Raw genomic sequence first — 5,348 nt, 5'->3', positions numbered from 1 at the left:
GTCGCCATGATACATACGGGTACTTTGTGACGATTGTCAGACCACTCGTTCGTGGGACCGATTCATTTCTAGAATGGTCGTCGAGTAAGGCAGGTCGCCCAGTAAGACAACTCGACCGTTTCTATTAAAAAAAGTGTGGGTAAAATTTACAATTTAAATTACCCCTCAGTTGCCAGGTAGAATTTGTGTATACTTGTTCAAAGTACTTTATGAATAGTTTGAAGTATCATCAATATAAATTTATAACACTGATGTTCTATTTGTTTTAAGATTGAGTTCGTAATTTCCTTGTAATTTCCTTCCCCCCTTTCCCAACTTCGGGTATAAGGCAAATCAACTTCCGTGTGTTTGAACACCGCTCACAGCGCTATCGTGGGCGCCGTGACACATGACGACTTGTCTCACTAGTTCACCTATTTCAAGTCGAGTTGTCTGGGGGTCGAATAGTTTGACCTCGGCTTGTGACCTCTCGGTAACTTTCGGTTCGTGAAACCGATGTTTGCCGATTCATGGGGGAGATTAGTCTATTCAAAGTATGGGGGTGTTGTTGTCGTTTAAAAGGGAGTTTTTTCCCTTTCCTTATTTAACGTGTGAACGTCTTTTACATCTATTCATCCCAGCTTCTTGTCAAAGCCTGTTCAGCATCTAGACAATTATTTTGTTTAGCTGGAACTTTTTCCGATGTTCATTTATGTCATTTGATTTGGGCATGCGTTGATGTATCCGGCAGGATATTTTGCTGACTTGGTGGTGGTGGGTCACCCAATATAATTTTGTTTGATTGACTTTTGTTTTGCCACATGCGTTAGCGATATGACTTGTCATTTTCTTCAATGGTTTTTGTATACCATGTTTTTTCTAAATGTGTGCAAGTGTCGATGTGAGACAATTTCCCGATTTATTTCTAAATTATAATTTATTTGACAAATTTATTAATTGAACGCTGGGATGGGAAATGCCCCCCCCCCCCCCCCCCCCCGCTTACACATATTAACCACCCCTATTTCCACTTATCAACTGCACCGCCCGGGCCGTGTACTGTGTATGTACCATGTGTGGCGCGCAAGGGCCGCCCCCGCCGAAGCAGGTTTGGCCTCGCTCGCGCTCTCTCGGCGGTGGTGGTCGAGTCGTCGAGCTCAAAACAAGAAAGTGTTCAACTAGGGAGGAATCTGTGTATTGTTTGTTTATTATAATTTTGTGAGAAATAATATAGTCATTTGGAAATCGGGCATGAAATTTGTCTTGTTCTTCGCAACAAAATGATGGCTTTTCTAAATGCTCAGCGAAATCCGTGGTGCATGGAGGATATGGGCAATGATTGCGATTGGGCATCGCCAGTGCGCCATGCACTGCAGTGTGGGTTAAAGGGTGGAACTTGGAAGGGCAGATGTGGTCCGGTGACAGCATGCACCTGACAACGTGAGCTCGCTAGCTGAGAACTTCCGAAGTCAGCATCACCACAATTAACAAACCATGGAGGGAGACTTATTGAATGTAACGTACCTCCATGCGTAATGTTCAGGTACGTATAATATTGGGTTTTTTTCACAGTCTGCCTTTCTTCTGTCCCTGGCATCCAAATCCAAGCAGAAGGCTGAGTGAGAAGCATGAGCAAGGAGGAAGGTTCTGGAATCTGAGCTTCCTCGGGCGATGGTATCGTGGACCCTAGCCCCCTACCCCTGCCCTAGGCTAGGCCTAAAAATAAAAGCCAAGACTAGCTTTGGCTTGTTCGAATTCCACCTCACTCACAACTTACTGACTTGGTAACGAGCAATAGAGAGAATGTTCTAAAACCCCCTCAACCCCCACGACCCCTCGACGTCTGCCCCGTGTTCGAAGAATGTCCCAATTCCGAATCATAAAATGTCCCTTTAAGGCCGAGTAAGAACCAAGTCCCCGATTTAGAACTCACAGTGTGTGATCCGCGACGCAACTTTCTTCCACTTGATTTCAAGTCTGAGACTGCGGTTATTTATCTGCATTCATCCACAGACCCCAAAACACGTGTGGGCCATTTGGTCGGTCGGGTCCTCGAGCTAGCTCCGCATAGAGCAACGTTGTCCTTTCTCTATGGTGTAACTAGTACACAGGACGGGAGCGATCACCCGGAAATGGGTCTGCCTGATCATCACGTAATGAGTTGGCCGTTATCGTACACGGGCGGTAAACGCAGGTTCCCAGTTGGGATAATAATCTCGGATCAGCCAAGCGATACGCGTACCACGTGTGTATGGTCTGTCTCGTACGCTGTGTTGTGATGTGCGAGGGATGGTAGTGGACGTCAGCATACAAAATTATGTGCGTGATTGGCTGAGGTTGTGAACTGTGGCAATTTCGGTGTACAGAAAAAAAAATTGCACACAAGTCGAGGGGGTCGTGGGTTCGGGGTCGAGGGGGTTTTAGAACAACCCGCAATAGAGAGCTGTCGATACTATGGTATTAGTGAAAAGCGGCTCCCTCTGAAGGTAACGTAGTTTTGGAGAAAGAAGGAATTTTTCACTCGAATATTTGAATCGACTTCGAGACCTCAGCTAAGGTCTCGAATTCGAGCGTCTGAAAGCACACAAATTCGTGTGACAAGGGTGTTTTTTCTTCCATTATTCTCTCACAACTTCGAATACCAATTAAAGGAACACGTTGCCTTGGATCGGTCGAGTTGGTCTTTGAAAAGCGTTTGTAACCGTTTGTTATAAAATGCACATGGGTAGAAAGATGTTGTAAAAGTAGAATACAATGATCCACACAAACATGCCTCAAAATTGCGTGGTTTTCCTTTTACCTCGTCGACTAACACGTCGGCCATTTATGGGGGTCAAAATTTTGACTCCCATAAATGGCCGACCATGTTAGTTCGCACAGTAGAAGGAAAACCACGCAATTTCGAGGCAAACTTGTGTGGATCATTGTATTCTACTTTTAAAACATCTTTCCAACCATATGCATTTTATAAAAAACGGTTACAAACGCTTTTGTTTTGACCAACTCGTCCGATCCAAGGCAACGTGTTCCTTTAAGTTCATAAGTTTGTTATTTTATTTTGTTGATGTACACCAAGTGAGAAGACTGGTCTTTGACAATTTATGAAAGGTGTTCATGCCTAAACCATCTGAGCTTCCTGGGGGAGTATACAGCCGGTGCTGCGAGTTTTCATGCGCTCAGAAATATTTACTATATAGACCAGAATTTTGTTTAAAAAACTGTCAAAGTCCAGGAATAAAATGAGAGCACAGTTTTAACTTAATTTAAAAAAAATAATTGTTCAGAGCAAAGGCTATAAAGAAGATGAATTGAAAAACTCAACAAGTTGATATATTGCCCACCACAAAAAAATTGGTATACAATCATGACAATGTAGCTACAACCCTGTATATCCAGTGCTAAGACTTAAAAGCAGTGGACGCTATTGGTAATTACTCCAAATAATTATTAGCATAAAACCTCTCTTGGTGACGAGTAATGGGGAGAGGTTGATGGTATTAAACATTGTGAGAAACGGCTCTCTCTGAAGTGCCATAGTTTTTGAGAAAGAAGTAATTTTCCACGAATTTGATTTCGAGACCTCGGATTTAGAACTTGAGGTCTCGAAATCAACCATCTACATGTAAACGCACACAACTTCGTGTGATAAGGGTGTTTTTTCTTTCATTATTATCTCGCAACCTCGAAGACCGATTGAGCTCAAATTTTCACAGGTTAGTTATTTTATGCATTATGTTGAGATACACCAACTGTGAAGGCTTGTCTTTTGACAATTACCAATTGTGTCCACTGCCTTTAATGGTTACTTTTTCAATTTGCATTAAAGGAGGTCAAGCAAGGAGATCAAACCAGCATTGCCATTGTGGTAAGAGTTGATAGAACAGTGTCCTTGGGAGTGAACATGCGTGCTGTTGATGCTGTTGCTGCTGCCTGCTGTTGCTGCTGCTTGCTGTTGATGCTGCTTGCTGTTGATGCTGCTTGCTGTTGATGCTGCTTGCTGTTGATGCTGCTTGCTGTTGATGCTGTTTGCTGTTGATGCTGCTTGCTGTTGATGCTGCTTGCTGTTGATGCTGCTTGCTGTTGATGCTGCTTGCTGTTGATGCTGCTTGCTGTTGATGCTGCTTGCTGTTGATGCTGCTTGCTGTTGATGCTGCTTGCTGTTGATGCTGCTTGCTGTTGATGCAGCTTGCTGTTGATGCAGCTGCTGCAGCTAAATCCCATTGAAGCCACTACAATGTAGTTGTCTCTGCTGCTTTATATGCTGTCATTGATCCTCCAAGATAAAGGTACGTATGTTTACTAACAAGTTAGTCTTTGAATAGGTGATTCAAAAGAAAGTTCTTAAATATAAAAGGTATTAAAATGAAACTTTCCAATTCTACTGAGAAATGATTGACACAAATCATTGACACCCATCCAGTACACATTGTGCGCTATCCCACAAGCCCTGCTGTTTTGTGGATTTTCCCTCCAAATTTGAGCCATGTGACTGCCCCATTCCCTCCACTCTGCCATAAGGAAGGGGAATAGGAATAATGTTCGTATAAAGGTGTTGCCATAAATTTCTTTGCATATGGTTTCTTTGTAGTTCAACTATGTCTGACGTGCAGTTTGTATATCTTCATGAGGTGATGGCATCGTGGCGCCAGATGTTTGTTTAGCAGAAAGTCAGTTTCCATCACTGGCAAGGTACAAATTTAGTCTTGATTCTTTTCATTGTACTACATACACCGGCAAGAAAAGAAAAACAAATGTTGAGTCTATACTAAGCTTGGGCGATATCGATGTATTTTATTCACGATATATCGCCAACAATATATCGCGATATTCGATATAATCGCGATTAATTAAATTTGACATCACCAGTCTTCAAACTCCAAGTGAAAGTTGTAGAAGAGACAGTCATAGCATAAGAGAGGTGTTCTAATGACCTATTCTTCTGGTTTTACTCCAAACCTATGGGGTGCAAGATGTCTCAGCTAGGAAATACATCGTGATATTGCGATATTTAATCGATATCGCGATATATCGCAATATATTGTGATATATCGATATTTCAATTAAAACCAAATCGATCCGATATCGAAATCGTTTCCAAATTAGTATCGCGATATTCGATAATATCGTGATATCGCCCAAGCTTAGTCTATACAGAGTGAGTTGGTAACAAAAAACCTCCAACCAATCAGCATAACGTTGACAACAACCAATCTATGACCCTACTTTCAAATGGAAGGAATTGGGAAAATGCAGATGAACATTACAAAAGAGACAGGCTAAATTATAATGAAAGGTACAATGATTGGTTTGGGACATGTTGGAAGATGGCATTCATTATTACCTAATTTGCAGTTAGCAAGGGTATGGGT

The sequence above is a fragment of the Asterias amurensis genome, chromosome 7 (assembly GCF_032118995.1).
Source record: "Asterias amurensis chromosome 7, ASM3211899v1".
Taxonomy (NCBI): domain Eukaryota; kingdom Metazoa; phylum Echinodermata; class Asteroidea; order Forcipulatida; family Asteriidae; genus Asterias; species Asterias amurensis.
The sequence above is the reverse complement of the archived record's forward strand: the minus strand, read 5'-3'. Positions refer to the sequence as shown.